The 14,684-nt window shown below is 41.8% G+C and overlaps 1 long non-coding RNA gene across 1 annotated transcript in view; it reads left to right on the top strand.

Moving 5' to 3' along the window:
- Positions 1-14,032: 14,032 nt before the first annotated feature.
- LOC134316879 (uncharacterized) overlaps positions 14,033-14,684 on the top strand; it is a 72,687-nt gene continuing 72,035 nt past the window's right edge. Inside the window, exon 1 of the long non-coding RNA XR_010013135.1 lies at positions 14,033-14,331. This is a non-coding gene — a long non-coding RNA (uncharacterized LOC134316879). The remainder of the gene's footprint in view (positions 14,332-14,684) is intronic.

Raw genomic sequence — 14,684 nt, 5'->3', positions numbered from 1 at the left:
ATTGAGCTTTATTTGCTGTATTTTTAAAGATCTGATTAATATTTTTAACTGCCTGATTTACTCCTTCTTTACTGTTCACACACACACACACACATACACTGCTCTCACACTCACACACACACACATACACTGCTCTCACACTCACACACACACACACACACACACACACACACACACTGCTCACACATACACACACACACTCACACACACACACACACACACACACACTGCTCACACATATACACACACACACACACACACACACACACATACACTGCTCTCACACACACACATACACTGCTCTCTCACTCACACACACACACACACACACACACACACACACACACACACACATACACTGCTCTCTCACTCACACACACACACACACACACACACTGCTCTCACACTCACACACACACACACACACACTGCTCACACATACACACACACACACACACACACACACACTGCTCTCTCACACACACACACACACACACACACTGCTCACACATACACTGCTCTCACACACACACACACTCACACACACTGCTCACACACACACACACACACACACATACACATACACTGCTCACACACACACACACACATACACTGCTCTCTCACACACACACACACACACACACACACACACACTGCTCACACACACACTGCTCTCACACACACACACACACACACTGCTCACACATACACTGCTCACACACACACACACACACACACACACACACACATACACACATACACTGCTCTCACACACACACACACACTGCTCACACACACACTGCTCACACACACACACACACACACTGCTCACACATACACTGCTCACACACACACACACACACACACACACACACACATACACACATACACTGCTCTCACACTCACACACACACACACTGCTCACACATACACACACATACACTGCTCTCTCACACACACACACACACACACACACACTGCTCACACATACACTGCTCTCACACACACACACACACACTCACACACACTGCTCACACACACACACACACACACACACACACACACATACACTGCTCTCTCACACACACACACACACACACACTGCTCACACACACACTGCTCTCACACACACACACACACACACTGCTCACACATACACTGCTCACACACACACACACACACACATACACACATACACTGCTCTCACACACACACACACACACACACACTGCTCACACATACACTGCTCACACACACACACACACACACACACACATACACTGCTCTCACACACACACACACACACACACACACACACACTGCTCACACATACACTGCTCACACACACACACACTGCTCACACACTGCACGCACACACACTATACACACTACACAGATATACTACACACACACTAAATACACTACATACACACACACTACACACATCACAGATATACTACACTCACTAAACACACTACATACACACAGCAGAGATATACTGCACACACTAAACACACTACATACATACACACCACATAGTAATACCACACACACTAAAACACTACATACATACACACTGCACACACCACATAGATATACTACACACTAAAACACTATATACACACTGCACACACCACATATACAGTGTATCACAAAAGTGAGTACACCCCTCACATTTCTGCAAATATTTTATTATATCTTTTCATGGGACAACACTATAGAAATAAAACTTGAATATAACTTAGAGTAGTCAGTGTACAACTTGTATAGCAGTGTAGATTTACTGTCTTCTGAAAATAACTCAACACACAGCCATTAATGTCTAAATGGCTGGCAACATAAGTGAGTACACCCCACAGTGAACATGTCCAAATTGTGCCCAAAGTGTCAATATTTTGTGTGACCACCATTATTATCCAGCACTGCCTTAACCCTCCTGGGCATGGAATTCACCAGAGCTGCACAGGTTGCTACTGGAATCCTCTTCCACTCCTCCATGATGACATCACGGAGCTGGTGGATGTTAGACACCTTGAACTCCTCCACCTTCCACTTGAGGATGCGCCACAGGTGCTCAATTGGGTTTAGTCCATCACCTTTACCTTCAGCTTCCTCAGCAAGGCAGTTGTCATCTTGGAGGTTGTGTTTGGGGTCGTTATCCTGTTGGAAAACTGCCATGAGGCCCAGTTTTCGAAGGGAGGGGATCATGCTCTGTTTCAGAATGTCACAGTACATGTTGGAATTCATGTTTCCCTCAATGAACTGCAGCTCCCCAGTGCCAGCAACACTCATGCAGCCCAAGACCATGATGCTACCACCACCATGCTTGACTGTAGGCAAGATACAGTTGTCTTGGTACTTCTCACCAGGGCGCCGCCACACATGCTGGACACCATCTGAGCCAAACAAGTTTATCTTGGTCTCGTCAGACCACAGGGCATTCCAGTAATCCATGTTCTTGGACTGCTTGTCTTCAGCAAACTGTTTGCGGGCTTTCTTGTGCGCCAGCTTCCTTCTGGGATGACGACCATGCAGACCGAGTTGATGCATTGTGCGGCGTATGGTCTGAGCACTGACAGGCTGACCTCCCACATCTTCAACCTCTGCAGCAATGCTGGCAGCACTCATGTGTCTATTTTTTAAAGCCAACCTCTGGATATGACGCCGAACACGTGGACTCAACTTCTTTGGTCGACCCTGGCGAAGCCTGTTCCGAGTGGAACCTGTCCTGGAAAACCGCTGTATGACCTTGGCCACCATGCTGTAGCTCAGTTTCAGAGTGTTAGTAATCTTCTTATAGCCCAGGCCATCTTTGTGGAGAGCAACAATTCTATTTCTCACATCCTCAGAGAGTTCTTTGCCATGAGGTGCCATGTTGAATATCCAGTGGCCAGTATGAGAGAATTGTACCCAAAACACCAAATTTAACAGCCCTGCTCCCCATTTACACCTGGGACCTTGACACATGACACCAGGGAGGGACAACGACACATTTGGGCACAATTTGGACATGTTCACTGTGGGGTGTACTCACTTATGTTACCAGCTATTTAGACATTAATGGCTGTGTGTTGAGTTATTTTCAGAAGACAGTAAATCTACACTGCTATACAAGCTGTACACTGACTACTCTAAGTTATATCCAAGTTTCATGTCTATAGTGTTGTCCCATGAAAAGATATAATGAAATATTTGCAGAAATGTGAGGGGTGTACTCACTTTTGTGATACACTGTATATATATATATATGGATACAGGAGAAAATTTTTTAGTAATTACTGTAATAGCACTACACACACTACATCATATACAACACACACAGAAATACACTCACACATACACACTATAGACTATACACAAACACTACACACACAACAGCAAGATATAAACCACACAAACAATACTGTGGCTAAAAAGCCACTAAAAATTGGACAGTGACAAACAAATAAGGTGGCCAAAATAATAGAAACAAATTAACAAATGAAAGACACAAAAACATCCTCAGTCTGCAATGGAGAAAGTGGACCAAAACAAGGCCAGTGCAGAATTGAGAACTGGTTGTCACACATGACAGGCTGCTCTGTCCGTCTGCGACAACTCAGTTCTCATGAAAAAGGAAAAATGGGAAACCCTCAGAACCAGCTGAGACCGGATGTGCAAGTGACACCCCACATTACTACTAGCACTAATGCTACTATTTAGTTAGAACTAGCACTACTTCAACTACTAAAGTAATTACTGCCAGCACTACAGCTAATACTACAGTAATTACTACTAGTGCTACTGCTGCTGCTACTACTAAAGTAATTACTATTAGCACTACTGCTAATAGCTACTAACTACTTCAGTATTTTTTCTAGCACTACTGCTACTACTACAGTAATTTTTACTAGCACTAGTGCTTCTACTAAAGTAATTACTACTAGCACAACTAGTATTACTTGTACTTCTATTACTACCATTAAAGTACTACTACTACTGTTGTTCAGTAATTATTATTATTTTCACTACTATTACTACCATTACTTTTAACTACTACTACGTTATCAGTAATTATTAATACTTTCACTACTCTTACTTCTACTACTGTCTACTAACTACTACTACCATTATAACATTATTACTGTTAATATCATTACTTTTACTACTATTACAGGTTTTACACAATTACCATTATTTTAGTAATAACTACTACTTTTATTATTACTACAACTGCTGAATAACCTATTACTACTTCTGATAGTACAACTATAACCACATCATTTACAACTAATATTGTTGTAATACTGTTTACGGTACAATTATTACTACTACTATTATTTTAAATAATCTTATTTCTAATAACACTACTTTTAACTATTCTTACAGCAACATCTATTACCACTTCTTGCAATTACTGCTAATACTGCTAATGACAATATTAATATTATTGTAACTATGTAAACACTACTATTATTCATTTGATTTCAATTTTACATTTTACCACCAGTTTATCCTGGTCAGGGTTGTGGTAGGTCTGGCTTCAATCATCGATGCACTAACACACCATGGACATTCCCCCGCTTTTTTAAATGCACATGGACTTCAACAAACATGCTGCACATCACATGTGCCTTCCACATTCTTCCCTTATGCACATTTGCACCTTATTTACTTCGAATATCTATTGCACAATTTTTTATTCTTGAAATCTGGCAGTGTACTTTACTATACATCTTTATTGCACACTTTATCGGATGCTATACTGTTGTTATTGCTGCTGTGTTTGTTTCATTCCATGTTTATATATAGTATACCTTTCTATTATTTAATTAGATGTTTATATGTTGACACCTGCACCAAGAGAAATTCCTTGTACATCTGGTACTTGGCGAAATAAAGATTCTGATTTACATTTACATTTTCAGCATTTAGCAGACGCTTTTATCCAAAGCGACTTACACAATGAGCTGAACACGATGAGCAATTGAGGGTTAAGGGCCTTACTCAGGGACCCAACAGCGGCAACTTGGTGGTGGCGGGGCTTGAACCGGCAACCTTCTGTTTACTAGTCCAGTACCTTAACCACTGAGCTATCAGCTATCAGCTAGCAGTCAGCTATTCTGACTGTGGGGCCTCGGTCATCTCTCCTCAGACGCCATGTATGTTTGTAGATGCCTGACCGGCCAATAGCTCAACTGGGGATTCGAACCTTTACAGCTGTGTCATCTAACTGCTTACTACTACTACTTCTTCTATTTTCCGTCTTATTATTATTATTATACTGGTCCTAGGATTTGGGTCAAGCCTAATCTCTTGGGGGGGGGGGGGGGGGTATGTATGTTGCTAGGTATGTAATACCACCTATGCTTACGCCCAAACACATGCAGAAGGTGGAGTGAAGCGATGAGTCTGTGATGACCTGCGACTTGTATTCTTGCTTTGGGCCTCACGTTTCCAGACGGGCACAGTGATATCATAGATAGGGTTGTGTAAGGGCGCCTCCTAGTGTTTGGAGCCAGCAGGTCAGAGACAGGAGGGGGCAGCAGCGTTCTGTCAACTGTCATAAAGGAAATGACGTAACTGATTCAATAAATACGTAACATTTAAAACATATATAAACTGCACTATTAACAGAAACGAGGCTTCTGAGGGGTCAAATTAAACGAATTCATTATTTTGGCAAAAAAAATTTTTTAACGTTTGAAACTTCACATCACTGTGTCATCTGGTGTTACAGATACGATTATTAGATTAGATTTAGATTAGATTGTCATTATGCAGAGTAAAAGCACAAATGTGAAATGCAATACATTTAAAATAATTATAATTAAAATGCTGGGGGCGGCACGGTAGCTAAATGGGTAGCACTGTCGCCTCACAGCAGTCCAGGTCCTTTCTGTGCGGAGTTTGCATGTTCTCCCCTTGTCTGCGTGGGTTTCCTCCGGGTGCTCCGGTTTCCTCCCACAGTCCAAAAACATGCAGACAGGTTAATTGGAGACACTGAATTGCCCTATAGGTGAATGGGTGTGTAGGTGTGTACGAGTGTGTGTATATATACAGTGTATCACAAAAGTGAGTACACCCCTCACATTTCTGCAAATATTTCATTATATCTTTTCATGGGACAACACTATAGACATGAAACTTGGATATAACTTAGAGTAGTCAGTGTACAACTTGTATAGCAGTGTAGATTTACTGTCTTCTGAAAATAACTCAACACACAGCCATTAATGTCTAAATAGCTGGCAACATAAGTGAGTACACCCCACAGTGAACATGTCCAAATTGTGCCCAAATGTGTCGTTGTCCCTCCCTGGTGTCATGTGTCAAGGTCCCAGGTGTAAATGGGGAGCAGGGCTGTTAAATTTGGTGTTTTGGGTACAATTCTCTCATACTGGCCACTGGATATTCAACATGGCACCTCATGGCAAAGAACTCTCTGAGGATGTGAGAAATAGAATTGTTGCTCTCCACAAAGATGGCCTGGGCTATAAGAAGATTGCTAACACCCTGAAACTGAGCTACAGCATGGTGGCCAAGGTCATACAGCGGCTTCGCCAGGGTGGACCAAAGAAGTTGAGTCCACGTGTTCGGCGTCATATCCAGAGGTTGGCTTTAAAAAATAGACACATGAGTGCTGCCAGCATTGCTGCAGAGGTTGAAGATGTGGGAGGTCAGCCTGTCAGTGCTCAGACCATACGCCGCACACTGCATCAACTCGGTCTGCATGGTCGTCATCCCAGAAGGAAGCTGACGCACAAGAAAGCCCGCAAACAGTTTGCTGAAGACAAGCAGTCCAAGAACATGGATTACTGGAATGCCCTGTGGTCTGACGAGACCAAGATAAACTTGTTTGGCTCAGATGGTGTCCAGCATGTGTGGCGGCGCCCTGGTGAGAAGTACCAAGACAACTGTATCTTGCCTACAGTCAAGCATGGTGGTGGTAGCATCATGGTCTTGGGCTGCATGAATGTTGCTGGCACTGGGGAGCTGCAGTTCATTGAGGGAAACATGAATTCCAACATGTACTGTGACATTCTGAAACAGAGCATGATCCCCTCCCTTCAAAAACTGGGCCTCATGGCAGTTTTCCAACAGGATAACGACCCCAAACACAACCTCCAAGATGACAACTGCCTTGCTGAGGAAGCTGAAGGTAAAGGTGATGGACTAAACCCAATTGAGCACCTGTGGCGCATCCTCAAGTGGAAGGTGGAGGAGTTCAAGGTGTCTAACATCCACCAGCTCCGTGATGTCATCATGGAGAAGTGGAAGAGGATTCCAGTAGCAACCTGTGCAGCTCTGGTGAATTCCATGCCCAGGAGGGTTAAGGCAGTGCTGGATAATAATGGTGGTCACACAAAATATTGACACTTTGGGCACAATTTGGACATGTTCACTGTGGGGTGTACTCACTTATGTTGCCAGCTATTTAGACATTAATGGCTGTGTCTTGAGTTATTTTCAGAAGACAGTAAATCTACACTGCTATACAAGTTGTACACTGACTACTCTAAGTTATATCCAAGTTTTATTTCTATAGTGTTGTCCCATGAAAAGATATAATAAAATATTTGCAGAAATGTGAGCGGTGTACTCACTTTTGTGATACACTGTATATATATATATATATATATATATATATATATATATGTGTGTGTGTGTGTGTGTGTGTGTGTGTGTGTGTGTGTGTGCCTGCCCTGCGATGGACTGGCGCCCCGTCCAGGGTGTTACTGTGTGCCTTGCACCCATTGAAAAGCTGAGATAGGCTCCTTAGGGTGCCTTATGGAGGGAATGGGGAATTAGGGTAATTATAAGGGCCTGTAATTGACAGGGGCCCTTTTTATATAAAATTAACATCAATAATAAAATATTTTATTTAAAATTTTAGAATATAATATTTAATAAAATAAAATATAATATATAATAAAAAAAATATGTTATTTTTAGAATTTTTTCAAATAGAGCCTCTGCATTGTGCAACCCCACCCCCATTCTACTGTATGTATAATGTTGCTTGCATGTCTGCATTGTGCTCTATTTTAAGAGTTAACATGGCCTGGGGATGTGGGGCCAAATATGACCTTTTATAGGGCCCAAAAACTCTGGCAGCACCCCTGACCGATTTTACCTATTGGCCACAAGAGGGAAGAAAAGATTAGTAGCAGTGTTTTCTTTTTCTGGTTCTTGAGTGACCTGTGTGGTAACTTGTTATTTAGCTGATGTGTTTAATTAAAATTAAGATGTGAAACGCATGATTGCATGATTACCAGGACTTGGGACGTTGAACTACAGGTGTCTGTGTATAGTTTTCCTTTGCTTCATGTGTGACACCGATGTGCCTCTCTCATTTGCATGGCAGTGCTTCATTTGTTTTTCCCCACATCTTGGTTTAATAGCAACTGGATTATCTGATTTGTTATCTAGTCCTGATTTCTTACTGCCTGTACAAATAGCCTAATGATAAAAATGAGATCCATCTTTGGTGAGATCTTAAAGTTAGGGTTCATGCAGGGGTTTATGTGTGTTTACAATTGAATTTACCTATTGCATACTGCATGATTCACACACTGCACAAGTTTGTTTGTTTATTAGGATTTTAACGTCATGTTTTACACTTTGGTTACATTCACGACAGGAACAGTAGTCACTCATTACACAAGATTCATCAGTTCACAAGGTTACATTGAACACAGTCATGGACAATTTTGTGTCTCCAATTCACCTCACTTGCATGTCTTTGGACTGTGGGAGGAAACCGGAGCATCCGGAGGAAACTCATGCAGACATGGGGAGAACATGCAAACTCCACACAGAAAGGACCCAGACCACCCACCTTGGGATCGAACCCAGGACCTTCTTGCTGTGAGGCGACAGTGCTACCCACTTAGCCACCGTGCCATCCCCCACTGCACAAGTCTTCAAATTCCTTTTACCTTTACAGCATTTAGCAGCTGCTTTTATCCAAAGTGACCTACAGTTGTGACTGAATGCAATCCAAGCCTCAGTGTTCTAACACTGGCATCTTGAAGGTGGTGGGGATTGCATGGACTTTTTGATCACTAGTCCAGTACTTTTACAGCTGAGCTACCGCTGCCCTACAACATCTGTTCATTCATCCTAAGCAACCACTGGGCGCTAGGCAGGAAAGTGCAGCCCAGCAATCTATTGTAGGGCATTACACACTTAAACATTTAGCCACTCAGAGACACTTAGGGGCAACTTAAAGTAGACAATTCACATTCTGCAGTTTTTGGAAGATAGGACAACACCAAGATTATGTGGAAAAACCCAAACTTTAGAACCTCCTCAAAGACAGCGTGTTGACTGGATGAATATTGCCTGCCACCTCCTGTTTTCAGAACCTGAAGCAGATACATGGACCATTTATTTTGGTTAACATGTATATTATTGTCAACTTTCAGAATGTTAGAAAAATCACTGACCTTTACCATTTCTTTCATTTGATCATGCATATGCTTCCTACAGTGTTGTTTGCACAATTTTATTTACTTTTATATAAGTGTTGGCAAAAACCAGTCTGTTCCCTGACTTCATTACTCCCTTGTATGTGTTGGCATTGGCTGTCTGAAAAGGTGTGTGTGTGTGTGTGTGTGTGTGTGTGTGTGTGTGTGTCTGGCTAGCCTTGCTATATGAATGGAGTAGTGTTTGGTGGTGCCCCATGAATGCTGTTTTGCAGGCCTGGCAGACAGGCCACCTCATTCACACAGCAGTGACCCACCCCCAATCCATTTATATAAGGCCCTGCCCCAAACTCACTCAGAAATACACACCCAGGATAAAGTGGAAAATTAGCTGAAGACACTGTATCAATTATTTTACTTTATTTGTATTTTCCTATACACTGGCTCTATCTTTGTGATGACATTGTCCTTTTTGTTTGTCTACTGTCAGTGTGTGTGTGTGTGTGTGTGTGTGTGTGTGTGTGTGTGTGTGATTTGCCTTTGATCTCTGAGAGCTAACATGTGGGTGGGTGTTACATAGTTCCTGCTATAAAAAAAACACTACACCCATAATCTTTTATTTCAAGTGAAAAAAGCAGTGGTGTTGCAGCAGGTGTGTTCTTCTGATTTCTGGAGTCGTCTGTTTTACATAACCTTTTTAAATATGTCAGTAAATGGATTGGGTAATCTGTAATGCCCCTGTATGTATATACATAAGATAATAGGTAAGTGTGTGGTGCCCTGCTATGAACTGGTGTACAGGGTGGTTCAAAAATGACCATAGATATATTGCCATCGGTATGTTACCATATATTGTGTACCTCTGCTTATATGTACAGTGTATCACAAAAGTGAGTACACCCCTCACATTTCTGCAGATATTTAAGTATATCTTTTCATGGGACAACACTGACAAAATGACACTTTGACACAATGAAAAGTAGTCTGTGTGCAGCTTATATAACAGTGTAAATTTATTCTTCCCTCAAAATAACTCAATATACAGCCATTAATGTCTAAACCACCGGCAACAAAAGTGAGTACACCCCTAAGAGACTACACCCCTAAATGTCCAAATTGAGCACTGCTTGTCATTTTCCCTCCAAAATGTCATGTGATTTGTTAGTGTTACTAGGTCTCAGGTGTGCATAGGGAGCAGGTGTGTTCAATTTAGTAGTACAGCTCTCACACTCTCTCATACTGGTCACTGAAAGTTCCAACATGGCACCTCATGGCAAAGAACTCTCTGAGGATCTTAAAAGACGAATTGTTGCGCTACATGAAGATGGCCAAGGCTACAAGAAGATTGCCAACACCCTGAAACTGAGCTGCAGCACAGTGGCCAAGATCATCCAGAGTTTTAAAAGAGCAGGGTCCACTCAGAACAGACCTCGCGTTGGTCGTCCAAAGAAGCTGAGTGCACGTGCTCAGCGTCACATCCAACTGCTGTCTTTGAAAGATAGGCGCAGGAGTGCTGTCAGCATTGCTGCAGAGATTGAAAAGGTGGGGGGTCAGCCTGTCAGTGCTCAGACCATACGCCTCACACTACATCAAATTGGTCTGCATGGCTGTCACCCCAGAAGGAAGCCTCTTCTGAAGTCTCTACACAAGAAAGCCCACAAACAGTTTGCTGAAGACATGTCAACAAAGGACATGGATTACTGGAACCATGTCCTATGGTCTGATGAGACCAAGATTAATTTGTTTGGTTCAGATGGTCTCAAGCATGTGTGGTGGCAATCAGGTGAGGAGTACAAAGATAAGTGTGTCATGCCTACAGTCAAGCATGGTGGTGGGAATGCCATGGTCTGGGGCTGCATGAGTGCAGCAGGTGTTGGGGAGTTACATTTCATTGAGGGACACATGAACTCCAATATGTACTGTGAAATACTGAAGCAGAGCATGATCCCATCCCTCCGGAAACTGGGTCGCAGGGCAGTGTTCCAGCATGATAATGACCCCAAACACACCTCTAAGACGACCACTGCTTTATTGAAGAGGCTGAGGGTAAAGGTGATGGACTGGCCAAGCATGTCTCCAGACCTAAACCCAATAGAACATCTTTGGGGCATCCTCAAGCGGAAGGTGGAGGAGCGCAAAGTCTCGAATATCCGCCAGCTCCGTGATGTCGTCATGGAGGAGTGGAAAAGCATTCCAGTGGCAACCTGTGAAGCTCTGGTAAACTCCATGCCCAGGAGAGTTAAGGCAGTTCTGGGAAATAATGGTGGCCACACAAAATATTGACACTTCAGGAACTTTCACTAAGGGGTGTACTCACTTTTGTTGCCAATGGTTTAGACATTAATGGCTGTATATTGAGTTATTTTGAGGGAAGAATAAATTTACACTGTTATATAAGCTGCACACAGACTACTTTTCATTGTGTCAAAGTGTCATTTTGTCAGTGTTGTCCCATGAAAAGACATACTTAAATATCTGCAGAAATGTGAGGGGTGTACTCACTTTTGTGATACACTGTACATACATACACATACTTGGCCAATAAATCTGATTCTGATCCGATTATGATAAAATAAAGAGTTGTAAAGATGAATTTATTATATTTTATGTATATGGCTAAGTTTTAGTTTTTTACATGCTGGGCTCATACTACCTGACATGGTAAACAAATATCAACCTTACCATGACTTATAATGAGAATGTTTTTATATTCAATATTTATTGAAGGGCTTTTGGTCCTGTCACTGCACCAGAAATGTTTTATTATGCAATAGCCAGTTGATTCTATCATTTAAAGTCATAGTTTTGCTTCAGCTTAACATTAAAATCGCTTAAAGTAAAGCTGCCACTTGGATTAGCAACCTAATTTGGGGGGTTGTTGCCAGACCCACCACAATCCTGGCCAGGATTAAGTAGTGAATATGAATGAGTACATTTACATTTTCAGCATTTAGCAAACGCTTTTAAGTCGTGACAGTATACAATGTAAGCAATTGAGGGTTAATGGCCTTGCTCAAGGGCCCAACAGTGGCAGAGCTGGGGTTTAAACCGGCAATCTTCTGATTACTAGTCCAGAACTTCTTTTTTATTTATTTATTTTTATTTTTTATATTTTTTGTTTACGCATTTTCTCCCCTTTTTCTCCATTTTTTTAGCGTGTCCAATTGCCCGATTGCGTCATGCTTCCTCTCCACCAATGATGATCCCTGCTCTGATTGAGGAGAACGAAGCTAACCCACGCCCCCTCCGACACGTGAGCAGCATGCCATTTGCATCTTATCACCTACACTTTGACGAGTGCAGTGCAGCTCAGCGTTGTGTGCGAGAGACACACCCTAAGAGCACTCTTTCCTCATCTCTGTGCAGGTGCCATCAATCAGCCAGTAGAGGTCGTAATTGCACCAGTCATGGGAGAGAGACCCCATCCGGCTTAGTCCCACCCAACTGAACAACAGGCCAATCATTGTTCATGTGGCCACTCAGCCTTAGCCGGCAGGCAGAGCTGAGATTCGATACATTGTCCAGTACTTTAACCACTAGGCTACAACTGCAATCAAATGTAATTATTATATACTAGGCTACAATCAAATGTAATTATTTACTTATACATAAAATTATGCATTTAAAATTAAGAGTGTGTAATAATTATTATTATTTCGTTTTTCTTTTTTTTTTCTTTTTTTTTATAGCATTTTAGAAAAATAACAAAGGAAAAGGAAACATTATACTGTATATACACAATATTGATCAGGATAAAGTATCAGCACAATAAACCACAAACATCACATTCTGTTATTAAACAAACTTATTTTGTAGGGGTAACACACATAAACACATATTTAGTTTTTAGTTGAAAATGAAGAACACACTAATTGCACGTCATATTAAACAAACAAAAAAAAACTTAAAACAGTTTAAAACACTGATGGTCGCCTACAAAGCCAAAAATGGACCAGCCCCAAGCTACCTTCGTGGTCTAATAAAACCCCGCTCTGTACCACGCAACCTCCGAGCCACTAGTCTCGCTCGACTTGATCCTCCATCCAGGACTAAAGGAAGACAAGCATCAAGGCTCTTCTCTGTACTGGCACCCAAGTGGTGGAATAAACTTCCTCTGTCTGTCCGAACATCTGAGTCTCTTGCAATCTATAAAAAACGATTAAAAACCCACCTCTTTACTAAAAACTTAAGCTGACTTGTACTTACTTACTAACACACTTTTCCATTTCTTTAAAAAAAAAAAAAAAAAAAAATTTTAGCAGATTTGTCTTCTTGGACTGTTTTCTACTTAAACTAGAGTAATGAATTGTTTACTGTGGAAGCACTTCTGTAAGTCGCTCTGGATAAGAGCGTCCGCTAAATGCAGAAAATGTAAATGTAAATTAAACAGCCACGCTTCTACGAGAGGAAATGTTTCCTCTTTAAGAAATGCATAGTTTTTAATGGGGCTTTGAAGTGGGGCCCACCAGTTTACAGCTCTTTAGTGGGAACAAAAGCCGGGCCCGTTTTAAGAGATCTGGACGCTGGGGGCAGAGCTGCTGAGATGAACTGGTCCTGTATGAAACTCATTCTAGTAGCGCCGCTCTTTCACCGGTTCCATGTGAGAAGCGTACTGAGTGTGGAAACGCTCCGAAAAACGCTCGTACCAAAGCCATTCATTGCCTGCTGACCGAAAAATGCTATATCAAGTAAATTTTAATACGGAAGTTTAAAAAGTGAGTGAAACTTTGCACCGGGACTAAGTGCAGACGTAAGGACGGTGGGATTTGTGGAAACCTGGCAGTGTTTGCGCGGATTTCGAAGCTTACAAAGTGGATAACAAACTCTCCCAGGCTTTACATGTTTGTTTAAACGGTTTTATCTAAAGCAGTAAAGAAAAGGAAAGTACGAATGGAATGATTTGCACCTCTCGTCATTCAAGGTGAGTGTTTTTTGTATTGCATGTCTAAAAAAAAATCCACTTTATATTGGTGTTACTTGTTTGGACGCCTTCCAAACTGCGCACGGTTTTACCTTACAAGTGTTTTCAATTTGTTTAAACAAATGTAAGCTTTTATCCTTCCCAAACTCTTTAAGGAAACCTACTTTTACCTACTGAAGATTATCACAGGTATTCTAGTTCACCTACTGTAATGGAGGTCGTCGGTCTTCCGTTCAGTGCACTGTATGGATTGCTGTTAACACTTTGCAGTACAGCAAGCTGTCCATATTGGGCTTTATTTGTATTTTATGTGGTCGAAATGACCTAAATTCGGACTTTAAATGCGTGTTCAA

The sequence above is a fragment of the Trichomycterus rosablanca genome, chromosome 6 (assembly GCF_030014385.1).
Source record: "Trichomycterus rosablanca isolate fTriRos1 chromosome 6, fTriRos1.hap1, whole genome shotgun sequence".
Taxonomy (NCBI): Eukaryota; Metazoa; Chordata; class Actinopteri; order Siluriformes; family Trichomycteridae; genus Trichomycterus; species Trichomycterus rosablanca.
The sequence above is the reverse complement of the archived record's forward strand: the minus strand, read 5'-3'. Positions and strand labels throughout refer to the sequence as shown.